This window comes from Lactuca saligna, chromosome 7 (genome assembly GCF_052625555.1).
Source record: "Lactuca saligna cultivar CGN05327 chromosome 7, ASM5262555v1, whole genome shotgun sequence".
Taxonomy (NCBI): Eukaryota; Viridiplantae; Streptophyta; class Magnoliopsida; order Asterales; family Asteraceae; genus Lactuca; species Lactuca saligna.
Genome location: NC_136423.1, coordinates 143,568,098 through 143,591,266, shown reverse-complemented (window position 1 = coordinate 143,591,266; position 23,169 = coordinate 143,568,098). Strand labels below are relative to the sequence as shown.

General features: G+C 36.3%; 1 long non-coding RNA gene across 1 annotated transcript; it reads right to left on the bottom strand.

Moving 5' to 3' along the window:
• Window positions 1-10,068: 10,068 nt before the first annotated feature.
• Window positions 10,069-10,680, bottom strand: LOC145006172 (uncharacterized). Its single transcript, XR_013662823.1, has 2 exons — window positions 10,638-10,680; window positions 10,069-10,544 (listed from the first exon to the last, which is right to left on the bottom strand). It is a non-coding gene; the product is annotated as an uncharacterized LOC145006172 (long non-coding RNA).
• Window positions 10,681-23,169: the final 12,489 nt, after the last annotated feature.

The following is a 23,169-nucleotide window of genomic DNA, read 5'->3' as shown; positions in this document are numbered from 1 at the left end:
TTAAAATAACGAGTTTAAACATTCACGATGAAAAATTTGACATATTACTTGTACGAAATCTGAAATGATCTTTCGAAACATCCCGTTCTAACTAAGGATTTCATTTTTTCCAAAACTTAAACAGTGGACATTTGGATTTAATTAGTTCCTAATTACCATCAATTTTTTATAACTTTCCTTAATATCCTTATTTTGAATTCAGAAAGCATCTTTCTACCACAAAGGCGCATGTGGATTAGTGTATATCATCATCACCATCACCAAACCTCACCTTTATGAACAATACTTTTAATAATTTTTTCAAATACTAATGAAAATAGTATTGATGAGTGATCTTTCTAATGATTACTCTAACTTGTTTATCATTGTTCAACTCCTTGCAGATACATGCTGCCTCCAAGGAGGGGGTGGGAGCACAAATTAATATATAGAGCTATGAATATTAGTATAATAACAAAAAAAAAAAAAATGATAGCTGTAATCTCTTGGAATTCTAAAGTTAATATAGAGCTCTGAAATTTCATTTATATTTTGAATTTCCAAAATTTTCTAATCAATTGGAAAAAAAAAGTATTCCTACTTTCATAATCATGAAATTGACGATACTATTTAATTTTTGTTGTAAAAAAATAAGCCCGCTATTTATTAAGTAACACTTGTCGGAGAAACTATTTACAAGCCAATATTGGCTTTTCTTCAAAATATATATGGTTAGGTTTATGTGAGACGGTCTAATTTTTTGAAATCGTGAGACGCAATCATAACCACTCATTTAGTAGATAAAACAAAAACATTTTTAAAATGCAAAATAATTGAAAATTTTTGAATTTTTTTTTCCAATATTATTTTCGGAATATATATGTTCCAAAAAAAATAAAAAAATAAATAAATAAAATACATTTTTTACATATTTTAGTAAAATATTTAGAATATTCTACATATCTGGCAAATCTAGTAGAATATTCTAAACATTTTAAAAACCATATTAGAAATGTACAGTGTAATATTCTATTAGAATATTTCACGTATTTTAAAAAAAGGTAATTTTTTTTTAGTTTTTTTATTTATTTTTTATTTTTTTAGGTAAATAAAGTTCCGAAAATAATAATTAAAAAACGATAAGATTGTGTTTTGATGTGTTGTAGGATCGAAGAAAAGAAATGAAGCTTAAAGGAAGAAGTGAACTGAGTCTGATCGCGAAGAAATGGATTTTGATCGCATGATTCGATGATCGGATTTTTGAACTGCTGCTTAGAGTTATGATAAATTGCTTAGGAATATGAATAGCATAGATTTCATTTGAATTTGCGTTGTAAGGATAAGTTTTCCACACCTTTTTTTAAATGAAATAAAATTTGAGTTTTGTCTTATTTATATCTCTTTACAATGTCATTTGTGAAAATTGATACTTGTGTGTTTCTATTATAAACAATATTAAGTGGGTGTGCTTCTTAGTTATGTTATTTATGGTAGTGTCGTCATTTTCTAAGGATAGATTCCCATCGCCCAAGTTTCAATTGGACAGAAGCTTGGAATTATATGATTTGAGTCATGTGATGTATAGAAATCTTGGTACTTAGGAAATTAAAGCTAATTACTTGTTCACATAAGTATGTGAGTCAAGACTAGGAGATCTAGTACGTAATGTTGTGTACTGGTCAGGTCCACCACAAATAACAATAAAATTATTTGTCATGATTTACGAAAAGTCTAGTAAATGTGGTTATGCTTACAAGATCATGTGTAATTCTGAATCATTGAAAAGTTTCAATGAGTGGCAGAATAAATAAGAAGAATCAATTGGGCAGAAAGATAAAAGTTTCTCCAATTTGAAAAGTTAGGATATTACTTTTGTACCATGTTTTATGATCGTCTCATTGATTATGAAACCATATCACAATTGATCATCTAAGTAAATTTTAGTGAACTAGTATGGTCAAGAAGATGAATAAGGAATTATTGAAGTGGTTAAATCAAAAGGTGAATCATACTTCGTTCCAGAATCAAATCTTAGAATTGTACTCCGAGATTGTGATATTGAGTGATACGTCTTCAGTAAGTTTAAAACACTCATCGAGTGTGGAGTAGGAAAGGTTTTCTTATTCCTGTACATTTGAAATTGGTAAGTTGTGATGTCTTGGATAAGACAAAGACCGACTTAGACCAATTGTGTGAAGTGTTGTCTTGATAAGAATCCACACTAACTCTTGAGTATTTGTTTGTCAGGAAATGGTTCTTAACAAGAGAATTTTATATGTCAAGAGGTTAGTAGGAGTCTAAATGGTCTTGAAAAGTTTCAAGAACTAATTAATAGTAAACCTAGTTTTTTATCACTAGCACATGATTTTTGAGGTTTATAACCTATCGTGTTGACATATTCTTGGTTTTTATGCCATTCCAGTAGAGTTTTCTATGCATGTGAGTTCTAAGAGTTCTCATTTGAATGCATACAGGCAATGCACCTTGATCAATGAAAGTTCATTGATCTGTATGGGTAAGCTGTCTGGCTACTTGGAAGACATGGCAGACCCTTATGCTGTTAGGTGACAAGAAATAAAGATTGAACAAGTTTAGTCCATATGAGTTTGGATTTGTCACAAACCTTGTCTTATGATTATGGTTATGACAAATTCACATGGATAGGAACACATACAACATAAAATCTAAGTGTCATAAATTTTCTCTATTTCATGAAAATGATTGTTAGGAAACGCTTTCACTAGGAAGATTTTAAGGAGATAGTGATTGTGTAAATTACATTCTCAAATTTGATTATGATTACGACATCCCTCTTCATAGTTCGAATTGTGAGTTTTGGAAATTAGTTTAAACATTTAAGACGTATTGCTATAAGTGCTGAAATTGTTTAGACACGCATATGAGCTATCTAAGGAAAGGTGTATGATTTTGAGAAGCTTAGATAAAGTCTTATCAAAGCATCTCATATCAGAAGCATGAACTATGGTTAAGAAAGTCAATAAGTATTGTTTTCTAGAAGGTTAGCTGATTTATAAATACGTGTCGAAGCTAGTGGGAGCATAAATGTTATGTTGGTATGGATATAATTATCATGTTAGTGGCAGCATGATTATTATTAAGTGTTGCAAGTTAGCAATATTATATATAGAAAACATAAGTTTCACTTTGCAAAGTTGCAGGGGTTGAAAAGTTGTTTTGCTATAATTAAGAAAGAGAATATTATATTTAATTTTAAAATCCAAAAGCTTGGATCAAGAAATTTTAATCAAATTTAGTCAAAAGATATATATATATATATATATATATATATATATATATATATATATATATATATATATATATATATATATATATATATATGTTATGTTGAAAAGATTGAACATAAGGAAATTCTATATATAACAATATTATAACAATAAACTGGTAAAGTATCATGTTTTTCATGAATCGTGTCCCATACACTTAGGGTATAGGATTGATTGCATATGTTATAATATTTTCGTGTTCTAAATTTTCCAAATGCCTAAGGCGTTAAGAGGGAAAAAGAACTGGAACCGGATTTGACTAAAATAATTAACCAGCTGTCATGGACGATCTAAGGTTTGCCAAGGATTGGTCGCTTGTGGACAGTTTGAAGTATAGTAATGGATAGACCATATTGACATTATTATGAATTGATAAGACTCTATTTAGAATGAGTTCTCATATGGCAAATATGGAAATGTTTCCATATTGGGAGTTAAACGTTAAGAATTTATGTCTAGATTAGAAAATTTTATGCAAGAATGATGTTCAAAGGAATGTACTTTGAATGTGAGATTTTGTATCTATGTAATTGTCTTGTAACAATATCCAATAGAGAAATTTGTAATTTCATTGGCAAAGTCTTGGTGACTTTGGCTCTATGACATTACGAAAGGATCGTTGCATAGAACTTAAGAATCTAGCATATTCTAATAGTGGCAAGAATTTGGTATTCTTACACTAGTGATAAGGATTAGGAATTGTGAAATGAGTATCATTGGAAATGTGTTCAATTGATCTATTTCAAAAAGTAAGGACCATATGTAAACATAGTGTGCATGCTTGGAGCATGGAACAACTGTTATTATAATTCAAGTAATTAGTTGATTATCCAAAACATTATACAATGCATAATAAGTAATCAATATGGTGATTAAAGAAATGTGTGTTATTTATAGTCAAAAGTTTTGGGCCATATAGGATTAGTATGATTCTTGTGTTTCATTTTGCATATTTTGACATCCTCAATAATAAGATAATTCAAACCATCCACAGTCGCTCATGCTTTAGAAGTAGGTGTGAAAGAAGACTGTGATGAATTGGCTTGTAGATTGTCTAAAGTGTATTAGACATTGCAAAAGTCTGCTACAACGTTCATGAGTACTTAGGAAATAAGATTTGAGTATTGGATTAAACCCACGCTCACTTGAATCGCTTCATGGATTTTATCACGAGTGATTAATGAGATGATAATATATTATATTCTTCAAACGAAGACATATAGTTTCAGTTTACGAGTCGGTTGCTCATTGATAATATGTAAACGCACCGGTAACTTGGTGTTATAAAACATATTGTTGTGTGTGACTTGATGAGTAAATAGAGCAAGCCTATGAGTTGAAGTTTATCCATTCCTTTTACCCAAAGTGGGATAAAAACGATATCCGTGGGCCCCTCGATGATTTAGTGATGACACCCTAAGCGCTTGGTCAAGCCGGGACTAAGTTGATGTGTTCAATTGTAGTTTATTGTCAGTCGTCATAAATCGGAAATCGGGAAAACATACATAGACTGAGAGATTGATTATAATCCATGTATCATGTCTATACGATATCTAGAATGGAGGAATATATGATCCCTTATCTAAAGGATGCGTTACTGATAAGATCAGAGTTGACAGTGGCTTTTGAAAGCTATGATTGTTGATCAGGTTCTGAAGTTGTACTTGCAAAATAGTTATTAAACTTATCCAAGTGAGAGAGTGTTGGATTAGTTGTCTAAGCCCATAACTATTTTAATATGTATTTGACCCGATTATGAACATGGTCCTTTTGGCTTTTGAAAGCTATAATTATGATTTATTAATATATTATGTGAATCATATATTAAAAGAGAAATCATATTGTTTAATTAATATTGATCAAGAATTAATTTAGAATTGATTTTGTGGTCAAAACATATTAATTAAATTAAGGAGACTGATACTTTAATTATAAGATAGTTACAGAGTCAAGCTTAAGATCCATAAGGAAGCAATGGACGAATTATATATGGGAGTCCATATATAAATCATCCAAGGGGCCTTCTGGAAGGATCTTTGGGCTGCTTAAGGAGTAAGTAACTGGATTAGGGTTTCCAAGTTGAAAACTCTAGTAGCCTCAACTATATAAGGACCCCTAAGGCTCCCATAAACACAGATAAGCATTCCTAAGAGTATCTTGGACGTTTTTGGTGCCTCTCCTTTCTCTCTTTTGTTCATCCTTGTTGCTAATGGTGTTTGTGACTCCATTAGAGGTGCAACACTTGGGGCACTATGCTTTCAGAAGTCAAGATCAAGAAGGTTTGTGATTGTTATTGCTACATAACAATCAAGGTAATATTCCTAACCCTATTCATATCTGATTTTTTTTCAGATTTGTATGCTAGTCAATTAGGTTTTATTGCTTTGGTATTAAATGTTGTATGTTTACTTAGAAAAACCTAGATCAAAGCAATTAGGGTTGCATGTACACCATAGGATTGATGTTATGCATATAACCCAACAAAAACTAGGAAGCAAACCTTAAAGAGATGCAAGGAGATATGAACCATGAAGAATGAACATTTTTTTATGATGAATACAGTTTAAGAAACGATGTTCTTGAATAAAGACAAATACATCCCTCCAAAGGTCGAACCTTGCTCCGATGAAGACAAATTCTGGTACTTAGATAATGGTGCTAGTAATCATATAACCGACAATTACTCATACTTATTAGAATTAAATGAACACATAAATAGAAGGGTAAGATTTGGAGATGGGTCATGCGTTGGTATAAAAGGAAAGGGAAAACTACAATAAAGTCCCTAAGTATTGCCCGTATAATCGATTTAGCCCTTATATATATATATATATATATATATATATATATATATATATATATTTGCAATTTAGTCCTAAATACCTGTAAACGTAATCAAAACGAGATATTTAATAGGTTAGCCGGTATCCCACCGGTGTTTTGCGCATGTGGCACCTTACGTGTACAAGTGAGTTTTACCCTTCTATTTCCACTGCATTCGACGTCTGGTAAATCGATTGAGAGAAAAAGATAGGGTTTTTACAGAGTGATACACGAAGGAAGTAAGGTTTTACTGAGAGAAACGAAGGTAAAACCCAATGGTTGTCGAATCAGAAGAAGTTCGCCATGAGTCATCTGAAGAATACGACTCTGAAGAATGCGAAGATGATGACGAGGTGCTCGATACTGAGCACATAGATGTGGAAATGGAAGAAGATGATTTCAAGACACAGGGTAAAGAGAGATGCAAGGATGCTTTCCTTAACTTCAGTTCTGATTATGAAGATAATGAAGCCGATGAAGACAATGACTTAGTTGATGAAGATGAAGAAGGGTTTGGTTCAGAAGAGGAAATCGATGACACAGCAGGGGCTAATGATCTTGATTTGGGAGATGCGGTTGGTGCAGGCTTCCCCATTCACGACCCATCAGTTAAGTGGAATAAGATGAAGCCCCTTCTTGGTGAAAGGTATGAATCACCACATCAGTTGCAACAATGTCTCACTAATTATGCTATTAAGTCAGGGTATAACATTAAATTTGCGAAGTGTGACACTGTGAGATTAACTGCCAAATGTGGTTCTAAGATGAAGTCTCAACCCTGCCCATTCAGAGTTCATGCTTCCTGGATGACTCAAGAAAGGTCTTTTCAGATTAAAACCTTAGTCGATGAGCACAAATGTGTTAGAAATTTCAATATTTCAAATTTACTGAGTCCCAGATGGCTAGCAAGACACTTTTTGAAGGAGTTGATAATGAAACCTAACTTGAAGTGTAAGGAGATGCAATCAATAATTAGGACCAAATTTCATTGTGGTGTATCTTGGTCTAAGGCTTACAGAACAAGGTGTAGAGCAATGACCATTATAGATGGTAAACTTACAGAACATTATGCTAGGGTGTGGGACTATTGCCATGAGTTACTAAGGTCAAATCCTGGTAGCACTGTCCAAGTTGGTGTCACTGTAAATCCAGATCAAACAACATACTTTCACAGGATGTATTTGTGTTTTAAAGCAATCAAGGAAGGTTGGAAAATAGGGTGCCGTAGGGTAATTGGTCTAGATGGATCTTTCTTGAAAGGGACATGTAAAGGAGAATTACTCACAGCAATAGGGAGGGATGCAAACAACCAAGTTTATCCAATTGCTTGGGCAGTTGTTGACATTGAAAACAAAGCTAATTGGAAATGGTTTTTGGAACTGCTCACAGAGGATCTTAATCTGCTAGATGGAGGAGGGTTTACTGTAATTTCTGATCAACATAAGGTTTGTAATTTCTTTGCATATTTATGATTTTTCCTTAACATCATCTTATATGTTTATGTATTCATTAAATTGTAGGGATTGCTTGAAGCAACCAAAGAAGTCCTACCAAATGTGGAGCATAGACAGTGTGCAAGACACATATATGCTAACTTTAGGAAGACCTATTCTGGAGTGGAGTTCAATAATATGTTCTGGGCAGCTTCCTTATCAACTGTAGAGAGTGAATTTCTCAGGAAAATGGATGATATAAAAGAGGTTAATCCAAATGCTTATGAACATTTGATCGCAAGAGATCCTCACACATGGTGCAGGGCATTTTTTAGGACTGATGTAGCATGTGAGGCAGTTGAAAATGGCATTGCAGAGTGCTTCAACGCCATCATATTGGATGCTAGAAAGAAACCCCTTCTAGCAATGTTTGAAGAAATTAGGTTGTACATGATGGATAGGTTCTACCATATGTTACAAAAGGCAGAAAAGTGGGAATCAGTGGTTTGTCCAGCTGCTATCAAAAAAATGAACAAGTTTAGAGAGGATTTGAGGTTTGTCTTAGCATTTTTATTGTTCCTTGTTATCATTATTCTAATTTCATTGTTATGATTTCATTTAGTAATGCCATTATAGGAATTGGAATGTGAATCCAAGTGGACCATCTATTTTTGAAGCCAGGAATGGATTAGAAGGGTACGTGGTTAACTTACAAAGCAGAGTGTGCAGCTGTAGGCTTTGGGATATCTCATGAATTCCATGTGTACATGCACAGTGTGCAATATTATTCACTGGACAAGATCTTGTTCATTTCATAAGTTAGTGGTTTCATGTGGACAGGTTCAAGGCCATATATGCAAACAATATACTACATGTGAATGGTAGAAATTTATGGCCTAGAACATCATACATAAAGCCTCTACCCCTTTAGCTAGAAGAATGCCAGGGAGACCAACTCTGAAAAGAAAGAGGCATGCCACTGAATCTCAAGACAAATACTCCCAAAATAAGATGAAGGTTACAGGAAAAGGAAGGACTGTCCAATGCAAAAATTGTCTTCAAAGGGGTCATAACAAGGCATCCTGTAAGAATCCCAAGGTCACACCAGAACCCAAACCCAAGAAAAAAATGGGTAGACCAAGATTGGATCCTAATATCAGTCATTGGACTAGAGGTGGTGTAAGAGGTGGTGTCAGAGGTAGTAGAGGTGGTGCAAGGGGTAGTAGAGGTGGTAGAGGGGGTAACAGAGGTGGTGCAGTGGGTAACACAGGTGATGTAGTGGCTAACAGAGGTGGTAAGGGTAGTAAGAGAGGTGGTAGGGGTAGTAAAAGAGGTGGTAGGGGCAGTAAGACATCTGTTGGAATTGAAGGTGGTGGAGTGGCTGAAGTTGAAGGTGGTGGAGTGGCTGAAGTTGAGGATGACACTATTCCTGAAAAATATTTAGTCCATTTATGGAAGGCAATGCAAGATTTGAAACTATCAGGGTATTCAACTGAAGAAATTAAAAAGTCACTTAATCTGACAGATTCACATATGAAACAACTCAATGATTACAATGACACTATTGAACAAGTTCTTCCTATGTCTATGGTAAACCCTCTATATTACCTTAATGTTTACATTTATTTATGTTATTAATTGCTTGATGTTTTATAGGAAGAGGAGTATCCACCTCAGACTGAGACACAAGATGGGGCTGAAGAAATTATCCCTGAGACACAACCAGAAAGTGAGGAAGAAGAAGAAGGCATTAATGACACCCATGAATTACCAATACACCTTAGGATTGTGAAAAAAAGAAGGCCCTCTGAGAGGATTGTTAAAACCAAGCTGAAGAAGATGGGATGTGTTGGGACTTCTTCAAATTCAGCATTGGAGTTGGATTAGACTGTTAGGGTGTTAAGGGTAGTAAGGGTATTTTGGTACATATTTTGTGAATGCTACTTTTGTGCCTCTTTTTTGAATGCTACTTTTGTATATCTTTTGTGAATGCCCTTAAATTACTGATAACCATATTTTGTACATCTTTTGTAAACACATTGAAACATAGTGAATGCCCTTAACATGGTTGGTAATGACATATTGGAGTTTGTTGTTTAATTATTTTAGCCACATTGAAACATTGTGAATGCCCTTAACATGGTTGGTAATGACATATTGGAGTTTGTTGTTTAATTATTTTAGCCACATTGAAACATTGTGAATGCCCTTAATATGGTTATATTTGTCAAGTGTACACCATTTATGCAAACCAAGAAGGGCACCAGCAACACCTCTGTAGTAAGATCTTGTTATTGATCTAAATGATTCTTGACCAGCCTAACAAATATATAAAGAAAAAAGAAGAGATTTTTTTAAGATTTCTTTTTATAATAAATGTAACAAGAGAATAAGGTATAGAAGAAAAGAAGGAGACAAACTGTGTCCCAAATTTGGAGCTTTATTGGTTTGTTGTCAATGGTGATCATTTTAGTCCCAAATTCAACACCAATTGTTAAATCATGGTTATATTTGTCTAGTGTACACCATTTATGCAAACCATAATAACATATTGCCATTTCATTAACCGAAACATTACATGATCCACAACAACATTTATCTATTACATCATGATAACAAACCAAAAGATTACATCATCCCTACCATACCATAATACCCTACAACTTACACTAAACTAACCATACATCATCCCTACAATGAAACAAACAAAACAAACCATCATCCACTTGCAGAATCCAAATTCATTACTAGGCACATGTGTATTGTCACACATTGCAATTTGATTATCAGGTTCAAGAGCATTCGCAGGGGCAATAGGGACATCAACATTCACAGGGGCAATAGGGCCATCAACAGGTATTTCACCTTCATTAACAGGGTTATTAAAAGGAATAGCTACACCCCCATTAGCAACAGCTCCTAACTCATACATTCTTTCTTTATACCACTTATTCAATAGTGGTGGGTCAATCCAACGAAAATACCCACAGTCCTTCTCTTCATCCTACATAACATAGCAAGATGCATGTTTTTAACATAGAAAAATGGGAAATTTAGAGGATTAGAAGAATTTGAGTGAGTTTTGAAGATTCTATACCATGTAATTTGGGCAACCAAAAAACCTCCGACCTGGATTCTTTTGAGTCCATGATGTCCACATTCCAACCCTATCTCCACAATAGCACATTCTGATGTTGGTGCTTGACGAACTCGACATCGATTTCCTATTGCCAATTTGCCCTAATCGTTCGCTCCTTTGACTGGAGATTGAAGAAGACGAGCTCGATTCAATGATTTAGCCCTCTTAAATGGCACGTAGGATGTTATTTAACATGATGACTTCCACGTAAGCTGCCACATCAGTTAGATACCGGCTAACCTATTAAATATCTTGTTTTGATTACGTTTACAGGTATTTAGGACTAAATTGCAAAAAAGATATATATAAGGGCTAAATCGATTATACGGGCAATACTTAGGGACTTTATTGTAGTTTTCCCAAAAGGAAACGAATCAATTTTGTTTAAAGGACAAAATAGTGAGCAAAAATTGATGAAAGATATTTACTATATTCCATCACTTAGAAGTGTTGTGATCTGCTTAAGACAATCTACTATATCTTGTTGTAACATCTGGATGCGAGGTGACTTCCTAACCATACGAGATAGAGATGGAAAATTCCTCATGAAAGTCTCGAGAAGTGAAAACCGCATCTATAAAATCCAATTAAAAGTTGGAAAACCATATTGCTTACAAGCCAAAATTCATGAGGAATCATGGCTATGGAACGCACGACTTGGCCACATCAAGACCAACTATGTGAATCTTGTATGGCTGGTAAACAAACAAAGTAGTCGTTTCCAAAGAAAGCTAAGTGTAGAGCAACAAATATCCTGAAGATGGTGAATGGAGATATTTATAGTCAGGTTGATCCCCCCACTCAAGCGAGTAACATTTATATTTTAGTACTTATTGATGATTACTCTAGATATATGTGGTATTTTCTCTTGAAGCACAAAAGTGATGCATCCAGAGTTATTAAAAGATTTAATACATCAATTGAAAAATGAACTAGTAAATTGATCAAGGCATTCCATACAGATAGAGGTTGATAATTCACATCACATGAGTTGAACCGTTTTTGTGATGAAGGGATAGCATGTATGTTGACAACTCGTAATGCACCTCAGCACAGCAGAATAGTCAAACAGAATATTTGTAACATCCATAAATTTTACGCCAAATTTAAAATTTTTCAATCATAGATAAAAACCAAATAGTATTGTTTACAAAATGTTTTCAAATCATTTTCCATCAGAATGTCCCAAAAATCATAACATAAGGATGAGGAGCGGTACGATCACACCTTCGCCTTTTCATGATCTCCTGAAGTACCTGAAACAATAAACTGAAAACTGTAAGCCCAAGGGCTTAGTGAGCTACCCCCAAAATACCAATACCACAATGACAATACCATATAAGTAATAATCAATCAATCAGCATGCGCACTGGGCCATCGTCCTGACTGGACCACCCTACAAGGCCTACAGTCTATCTGGATCTATCCCGAGCCTTCGGCATGACTGGTCCACCACGTGGGCCTACAGTCTCCCCGGACTGCTCATAGGGTATATTGGCCTTCAGCACAAAGCACGACCGCCTCAACCCAACCACAAGCAAATAACCATGTGCGCCTACTATCATATACTGGCATATACAAACATCAAACATATCTATCTCACTGATCATCAATCATAAAATTCTCTTGTAACTAGAGTACCAACCTAGCAGGTCACTAACATACCAATCCCTACGGATCATAAGAGCATAACATACTGTCTACCCCGATTCCGATGTAACAGATCATAACCACATGTAGCATACCATAACAATAACAACTAAAAGGTTGGCCTTGGTGTCGTGGACCCTATCGATATAGTGAGGATAACTCACCTCGCAGATGTCGAATCGAAAGGTAAACTCCAACTCTCGGATCCCTTGAAAAATGCTCCACCACCTATTATCATAGTACAACATACTCATAAGTCCTTAACCTTATAAGGTACTTCATAACCCAACAGTTGACCCCCTGGTCAAAGTCAAAGTCCTCAGCCAAGGTCAACAGTCCATGTTGAGCTTAACTCGCCGAGTACCCTTGGCTACTCGTCGAGTTCCTTGAAGCACTTTCCAACTCGCCGGGTGATCAGGGTGACTCGTTGAGTTCCTTCGATTCTCGATCAAACTTTAAGGCCACCCGTCGAGTTTCCTCCTTGCAACTCGATGGATACACACACATACATATCCTGGAGAAAACTCATCCGACTCGTCGAGTTGTTATTCAACTCGTCGAGTATATGGAAATCTTCATCGGACTCGCCGAGTTGTTCATCCAACTCGTCGAGTTCAAGGCCATCTTCATGTGACTCGCCGAGTCAACCTTGCAACTCGCCGAGTCCATTCAGTCCTTTTTCCATACAGACTTATTTTGAGCCATGCAGCGGCTCCAAATCATAGATCCAAGCTTCTAGAGCATGCTTATCACGTAAAGTTGCAAACTTTACATGCATGCATGGTTATAAAGGCTCTAAAAGCCTATTTTAAGTTCTTAATGGAACTTCATGCTCAAGAGGGACCTTAATCTTGACCAAAACTGAAACTTTATGCATCAAGAATCCAAGGAGGCTCCAGATCTAAAGTTACAACCTCAGATCTAGCCTATAGCTCATCTTTCCAACTTATTATCTCACCAAAACCCCTAAAATTCAACCTATATAAGAGATTCACAAGGAAAAGGCGATGGGGTTACCTCCAAAAGATGATAATTGAGATAACAGTTGATTCCTACACTCTACTTGCTCCAATCTCCTTCTCCTCCAATCCTTCTCCCTCCAAAGATCCTCTTTTCAAGCTTCAAACACACAATGGGCACACACACATGCGTATTAGGGTTTAAGGGGATCTCAAAGACTGCAAAGAGGACAAAGGAGGCTAGGGCTCCTTTAAATAGAGGTGCAAACCCTAGAATTTAGGATTTCATCTGCCAGCTCCTACTCGCCGAGTCCCAATATGGACTCGTCGAGTAGGTCACTTAACACGCAATCTTATCCAGCTGCGACTCGACGAGTAGGTCAACCAACTTGTTGAGTAGAGCTTAACTTAATAAATCTTATTTAGAAATATCTAAGAATCGGGGCGTTACAACTCTCCCCTACTTGAACTAGACTTCACCCTCGAAGTCCGCTGGAATAAACAATGTCGGGTAATGCTCGCGCATCTCCACCTCCGGCTCCCATGTCCACTCGGATCCCTTCCAATGTTCCCACTGTACCTTTACTAAAGGTATTTCCTTGTTCCGCAGAATCTTCTTCTTCCTTTCCAAAATAGCCATGGGCCTCTCCACATAGTTCAGGCGCTCATCAACCTGGATGTCATCCAACGATACCACTGCCTCCTGGTCCATAATGCATTTTCGCAATTGTGAAACATGAAACGTGCTGAGCTATTGCGGGAGCTCTAGCCTATAAGCCACCCTGCTAACCTTGGCAATAATCATGAACGGCCCAATATAACAGGGACCCAATTTTCCCCTCTTCCTGAAGCGGATCACACGCTTCCAGGGTGAGACCTTCAGGAGAACCATGTCACCCATTTGAAATTCCAGCTCAGATCGGAGTTGGTCGGCATAACTTTTCTGCCGACTCTGAGTGGTCTGCAGTCGCTGTCTAATTTGCTGTATCATCTCGGTAGTTTGCAAAACTACCTATGTCCGACCCATCACCTTGTGCCCAACCTCACCCCAACAGACTGGGGTCCTGCACTTCCGCCCATACAACAGCTCGAAAAGCGAGGCGCCAATACTAGAATGATTGTTGTTGTTGTAGGTGAATTTTGCAAGTGGTAGGTGGGAATCCCAACTCTCACCGAAATCAATGACACACGCCCTCAACATATACTCGAGGGTCTGAATGGTCCGTTTACTCTGCCCATCACTCTGCGGATGGAACGTCGTGCTAAAATGCAGTCTCGTACCCAGTTCCTCGTGGAACTTCTGCCAAAAACGGGGAGTAAACCTGACATCTCAATCGAAAACGATAGAAACTGGAACTCCATGGCGAGAGACAATCTCTCTGACGTATAGGTCGGCCAACTTCTCTGCCGTCGAACTCTCCCGTATGGCTAGGAAATGGGCACTCCTGGTCAATCGATCCACGATGACCCATATAGCATCGAACCCCCTTGCCGTCTTCGGAAACTTCGTGATGAAATCCATCGCGATCCGTTCCCATTTCCACATGAGAATCTCCAGTGGTTGTAGCTTACCATGCGGCCTCTGATGCTCGACCTTAACCATCCTACAGGTCAAGCACCTCTCAACAAACCAAGTGATATCTCGCTTCATGCCAGGACACCAATAACTCGAACTCAAATCACAGTACATCTTGGTGGCTCCCGGGGGAATCGAAAAACGAGATTTATGAGTGAAACATCCCAAAAATACGAGCAAAAAATTTCATTTTTAAAACACATACTTAGCAAAACATTAGAATTAAAACATTCACCGATCATATCATTTCATAAAAGATGTGCGTGTCTGGAAACCAGTTTATAAAGACATAACAATGTCAGAGTACAAATCCCCAGGAAGATCTCATAGTGCGGAATACAAAGCGTGTGTGTGATGTGCCGCTACCGCGCCAACTCCTTCCCCTTCGAAGAAGAGGTACCTAAAACCAAAACTGAAAACTGTAAGCACGAAGCTTAGTGGGTTCCCCCATCATACCACATACCATACAATCACATATCATACATATTGTCGGGCAATTCTGGGGTGCCCGACTTACCCGGTACGACCATTCTAGGGTGCCGACCTACCCGTGTCAAGCCGTTCTGGGGTGTTGACAACCCATGTCAAGCCATTATGGGGTGCTGACTACCCATCGACCCTACAACCGATCCTCAGGGACTATTTCACCCCTTACTGCTACTATCACACATATCATAACATAACATATTATCAGACATATTTGGGGTGCCTGAACTACCTTTCGGTCCTATCAACTGAACTCGGGGACTGGTCCCCTCCTACTACCTCTATCACATATAACATAACAAGCCAACATGCAAACATATCATCACGTACTGTCAGACGTATCTGGGGTGTCTGACTACCCTTCGGTCCTAACAACCGAACTCTACTACTATCACATACAACATATCATGCTAGTATATAACATATCAGGTAGTAGCAAACCTAGATGATATCACAAACACAATCATCTATCATACGTCTCCTACTGGTGGGCCGGCATTGTGGCCTTAGACCCACCGCTACTGGAAAGTAACTGACCTCGAAAGTAGTTGCTGAAATCTTCTTGCTGAGCGCTTGACTGCTGAATCGCAAACCTCTAGCTATAAATCATAAACATAGGTTAGACACCCATAAATACCCTTAGGTCAAAAGACTGGCCCTCCCTTGGTCCAAGGTCAACTCCTTGGTCAAAGTCATCGTCCATTTGATTGGACTCGCCGAGTCACGACATAGACTTGCCAAGTCCTTCTCCTATTAACCCTGTCCTACTCGACCAGTCCTTCTTCCCACTCACTGAATCACCCTTAACTCATTACTTAGGACGATTGAACTGACTCGCAACCCGTCTCGCCGAGTTTGAAGAACAGCTCGTCGAGTTCAAGACAATCTTCATAGGACTCGCCGAGTTGTTCATCCAACTCGCCGAGGCTAAGGCCATCTTCATGGAACTCGCTGAGTCCCTATGACCCATTTCCCATATAGGCCAAATCTGAGACATGCAACGCTTCAAAACCACAGATCCATGTTCCTTGAGCATGCTTATCATGTAAAGTTGCAAACTTTACGTGCATGCATGGACCTATAAGCTCATAAGGCCAAAACCAAACTCTTAATGAGGTCATACACTCGATGGGGACCTCAATCCCTTCAACCACAAAACTTTATGCTGCTAATTCATCCAATAAGTCTAGATCTGAAGTCCTTTCGGATCATTAAGCACAACACATGGAGTTTGGTGTTTTAGGGCTTGAAAACCACCAAATTGGGACAAAAATGGTAACTAATGACCTAAAGATCAAGATAGGGAATTTTCTACCTGAATGGAAGCTTCTCCCTGAGTAGAGTTCGGATCTACTCCTTTCCTTGCACTCTTCAACCACCTCTTTCTTCTTCTAAGCTCCAAACCTCCTTCACAAGGCCAACAATACTCTCAAGAACAATATGGGGGCTAGGGTCTCGCTCTCCTGCTCTCTGGAGGTGTTAGGGATAAAGGAGGCCAAGTTAGAGCGTTTAAATAGGGTGCAAACACCCGGATTAGGGTTTTTGCCCAAACAGGATCTACTCGCCGAGTCCGGGGACCAACTCGCCGAGTCCAAGGTCCAATTCCTGCGCCTTATCCCACTCCTACTCGGCGAGTTGGCCCATCAACTCGTCGAGTCTGAGGCAAAATGCATTATTTTAAAAAAAATGTAAATAGCAAGGAGTACGTACTGGGAACCAGGTGCTACAATGAGCCTTCTCCATCACTGTCTGTGGGACCCCTCCGGATATCGAAACCCAAACCCGACCGTAACGAGTCAACAACCCACGACTATACTAAACAAACCGGGCACTTTCGCCCTTAATCCTCTCAATCTTCCAGTTCTCTGGTCTCATATCCTCAATCTGAGCATCCCTGACTAAAGCCACTAGCAGGGAATCCACCGCTCTCCTCATACACCTGGATGGGGTCGAGGACCCAGCTGACTTGTAGCTCAGAGCATCCGCAACCACGTTCACTTTACCAGGATGGTAAAGGATCTCACAATCCTAGTCCTTGACCACATCTAGCCACCTGCGTTGTCTCATGTTCTGGTTCGGCTGATCCATGATGTGTCTCAAACTCTTGTGATCTGTGTATACAGTGCAACGGACCCCGTACAGATAGTGCCTCCAAATCTTGAGAGCGAAAACCACCGCTCCCAACTCGAGATCGTGCGTAGGGTATCTCGTCTCGTGCGACTTCAGCTGCCTTGATGTATAAGCTATCACTCATCCCCTCTGCATAAGGACTACCCCCAAACCTGTGATGGACGCATCACAAAACACCACAAAATCCTCAACTCCCTCGGAGAGTGTCAACACCGGCGCCTCGCATAAACATCGCTGCAGGGTCTCAAATGCCCTCTGCTACTCAGGGACCCACCGGAAATATACCCATTCCTCGTTAGACGAGTGAGGGGTACGACAATCTTGGAGAAGTCACGAATGAATCTCCGATAATACCCTGCTAAACCCAAGAAACTCCTGATGTCTAAGGGAGATTTCGGGGTCTCCCACTGCATAACTGCCTCCACCTTGGCCAGATCGACCAAAATCTCCTCCTGGTTAACGAGATGTCCGAGGAACTGGACCTATCGTAACCAAAACTCACATTTCGAGAACTTTGCATACAACCGTTATCGTCGCAGAACCTCCAGCAGCTCCCTGAGATGCTCTTCATGCTGCTATCGGGTCTTGGAATACACGAAGATATCATCTATGAACACAATGACCGAACGATCAAGCCTCGGTCTGCAGACTCGGTTCATCAGATCCATGAACATTGCCAGTGCGTTGGTGAGCCCAAACGGCATCACCAAAAACTCATAATGACCATAACGAGTCCGAAACACGGTCTTCTCCACTTCTTGCTCCCTCATCCTTACCTGGTGGTATCCTAATCTCAAGTCAATCTTAGAAAACCAAGATGCACCCTGCAGCTGATCGAAAAGATCATCTATCCTCGGGAGCGGATAATGGTTCTTCACCGTTAATTTGCTCAATTCCCTGTAGTCAATGCACATCATGTGCGAACCGTCCTTCTTCCTAACGAAGAGGATCGGTGCTCCCCAGGGTGAACTACTCGGACAAATAAACTGCTTACCCAGCAGCTCCTACAACTGAGATGATAACTCCTGCATCTCAGGTGGTGCCAATCGGTATGGAGCCTTGGTGATAGGGGCCGCACCTGGCACTAGGTCAATCCTGAACTCAACCTGCCTCTCCGGAGGCACTCCGGGTAACTCCTCCAGAAACACATTAGCAAACTCCCTCTCCACCGGAACCTCAGAAACTGAGAGCTGCTCTCTAACCCGCGTATCTACCACATACGCCAAATAATCGGCACACCCGTGCTGAATATAATGTCGAGCTCTGGCTTCCGAACAAAACCCTAATCCCAACCTGGTGCCCTCACCATATCTACAAGTTCTCCCCCACTTGGGGTGCGAACCACCACCCGCTGTCCCTCATAGTTGATCATGGTGTCAAAACGGCTAAGCCAACCCATCCCTACAATCACGCACACTTTCCCCATGGGGATAAGAATCAAATATATCGGGAAGGACACCCTAAAAATCTCCAACTCGTATCCCCGGTAGACCGAAGAAGTAGAAACCCCGTGCTCGTTGGTGATCGAAACTAGCAATAGACACTCAAGATCATGTATCGGCACACTGAACCCTCTAGAGAAGGCCTGAGATACAAACGACCGACTCGCCCCCGAGTCAAATAATACCAAAGCGGGCAAAGAATTCACTAAAAACATACCTAATCACAGGTACAATCAATAAGCATAACACAAATACAATAACTGAGACAGAGAATAGAAACATACAAGCAACAACATCCGGTGCTACCTTAGCCTTCTCGGCCGTGAGCTGAAAGGCGCGACCCTGAGCCTTCGGAGGCTCCACTTTGACTGGCCTCCCCTCTCCAATCCTCACAGTAGTTGGCACGGAACCCTATGCTGGCTTGGCGGCGAGCTGCGAACAGTTGGTCTTTACATGACCAACCTGATGACAATGGTAACAAATTCTCATATCTGCTGGAGGGGTGGACTGACGGCAGTCCCTGACATAGTGCCCCTCCTTGCCAACACAACATACCTGTAAAGCAGTAAATATTTCCGTGTGTGTGTGTGTGTATATATATATATATATATATATATATATATATATATATATATATATATATATATATATATATATATATATTAGGGGTGTTGAACGGGTAATTTTTTCGGGTTTCGGGTAATTCGGGTTTTTCATGTTAGAAAAATTACCCGTTACCCTACCCAAACTAAATTCGGGTAATTCGGGTTTGGAAAATTCGGGTATCGGGTCGGGTTTGGGTAATCCGGGTATTACCCGATATATATAATTTTTTTTTTTTTTTTTTTTTTGGTAAATGTGCATCTTTACGAGCGATTTAATGCATTAAGTGATTTTTATTTTTTTAAATAACATGAAAAAGAAACTTCAAAGCTTTTTTCTACTAACTTAATAACAATAGTCGCATCATTTGGGTTGTCCCAATAAGTGTCATATAAAAATCTCAAAAAATAAAATAAAATATATAGAAAAAAACTTTTTCGCTTTTGCATACAAACTTTATAACAACGATCGTATTAATTGGGTTCTCAAAACCTTAAAGGCAATCTTCAAGGCGTTTTTAAGAAAATTTCAAAAAAGTAATCAATTTTTTTGCTGTCAACTAGATTTTAGCTGTGAAAATAATAGTTTTTTGGTTCATTTTCATTTTAAGGTTATTTTATAGTAAAAACTTTTAAAATTTACTATTATGATTATTTTCCCTTTTCTTTAGTTTTTAAATAGGAAGTTATTATCCCCATTCCACAGGGAAGTCTATTTATGTGGAGGACTATTATAGACAAAAAATAAATAAATAAATAAATAAAATAATACAAAGAAGGACCAAAGGTGCAAATATTCTAAACTTGTATAATCATGAAAATATATAAAAAAAAAAAAACGTTGAAACATAAACAAATTTGAATATATATAGTATATACATAAAAAGACAAATACATGTCTTTTAAATTAACGAACGGAAGTTCTAAATTTACATCGAAATGTTGACCACATTGAATTTATAACGAAACATGCATAAAAATAAACACGTACAAATTTGGGTTTTTGAAACTAACGAACGAAAGTTATTAGGAAAAATCAAATTTTATATATAATATAAGGGATAAAATTGAAATGCTCGCCTAGCTGGCCCTATCTTGCACGTTCCACTAACCTCTATCACAATAGCGGATGCGGAAGGGTGACGGTTTACGATCTTATCTCAACTTTACCTTACCCCCTCCCGGATATCGATTTATCGGGAGTACTACTCTTTCCATCAAAGCAATCACACCCTTAATTCACACTCATTCTGCTCCGAGCGTAGTAGTAGTAGCACCTCAACGGTAAATCAACCGCTTCCGGGGGAACAAGCTACGCTTTTGAAAATGATGAGGTAAAAATAACATTTAAAAAAATAAAAGGTGAAAAATATTATTTTTCAAAGTATTTTAAAATGTAGATGGGTGAGAAATATTATTTTACAAAGTAAAATGAAAATTTAGGACAACTTAAGTTCACAAACCAAAATAAAAACTCTAGAGGATTTAACTTGCTCAACAACAAAACTAAAGGTACCAACATTCTGAATTTACATTGCACAAATCAGAAAAACACAAAACATACTATTTATTATATATATATATATATATATATATATATATATATATATATATATATATATATATATATATATATATATTTATTAGAAAAGAATAAAACAAAATTCTATACGAACCCTCCAATTGCTTTGTGTATTATTATATAAAAATGATAATACTAGTTTATAACTTGTGGAAACATGATTATAAAATTAATTAAATTTTTATAATAAAAATTTATAATTATTAATCAGTTATTTTAAATAAGTCATTTCAAATAAATTATTAATTAAGAGATATATCAAAATTTTAAAGTTATTATAACTTCAAATTTAACATATAATTAGAAAATATAAAGCTGAATTTTTAAATGATTTACCTAATATATCTACATGGCATATGGGATAATATTAATGATGAGTTGTATTAAAGTGACACTTGATAAAAAGAGATTAAAATTATTCATTTATTAGAATACAGATTGTATACATGTATTATCTAGCTCTTTAGTAAATATAATAACACTCAAAATAAATAGAAATAAAAGTGAAGTATTATAAATGTATACAAGTTGAAGGTTCATTGTATTTCTCTCTCTCTCTCTCTCTCTCTCTATATATATATATATATATATATATATATATATATATATATATATATATATATATATATATATATATATATATATAGAGAGAGAGAGAGAGAGAAAAGAAAGAAAGAAAAGAAAACGGCCAGTTTAATTGAAAAAATAAAAAGATTGATAATTAGGGAATCATTATCGGCAAATCATTTATTTTTTTTATCGTAAAAGCATTTATCATATCGGTGGAAATAAGAAATAAATACATATGTATTTTCCAACAAAACATGTTTTCTTAAAGTATATTAATTATTACCTTAATACATATACAAAAACATAGTTTTTTCGTTTTTTTAATTTTTAAGAAACTATTTTTATCAAAAAATGATTTTAAATATATCAAAATTTATAATTTTTTATCCTCTATAAATAGATATCCATATTGTTATAGTTTAAAGATAAAATAAAATTTATATTTATATTTTATAGTTTCAAGTCTCTTTATTTATAAGTGAATAATAATGCATCACATTTTGACACATTACATTCGTTATTTACTTATGAATAAAAAATATGATTAATATTTTTTTACAATTTGAATATCATTCATATATGAATATAACATATAATAAACTCTTACAGTTTACATGAGCTCTCGTCACATGTTGTATTCACATATGAATAAAATATCTATTAGTCTTCCTCATAAGTTTTATTTATATATGAAAAAACAAATTTATCATAATTTTGTTACAATTCTTTTGTTATTCATATATAAATAAGTAGTTTAAATTTTCAAAACACTTCGTATTTTGTTAACATATTACTTATTCGTATTCGAATAACAAATGAACTGTAATAAAAATCTGATAAACGTTTTATTTATGTACAAATATAATATATGCCGACAACTAGTATACATTTTGTTCATATATAAATATAATATGTTACAGAAGATGATGTTATATATATATATATATATATATATATATATATATATATATATATATATATATATATATATATATATATATGATAAGAAAACTTTATTAAGTGTTATATTTATATGAGAATGATATTTAAACTGTAAAAAAATTAACCATATGTTTTATTCATAAATGAATAAAGAATGTACTCTAATAAAAAATATGTTCCGTTTTTATTCACTTATTAATAACTATAGCTGAAACTCTAAAACAAATAAATTTTTTATTTTATATTAAAAGTATATCAATGTAGATGTCTATTTATAGAGAAAAAAAATTAAGAATTTTGATATATTATTATTATTATTTTTTTTTGATAAAAATAGCTTTCTAAAAAAAATTGTTTTTGTATATATATATATATATATATATATATATATATATATATATATATATATATATATATATATATATATTTAAATGATGATTAACATAGTTTTAGGAAACATGTTTGGTTGGAAAATACATTTGTATCTGTTATATATATATATATATATATATATATATATTTAAATGATGATTAACATAGTTTTAGGAAAC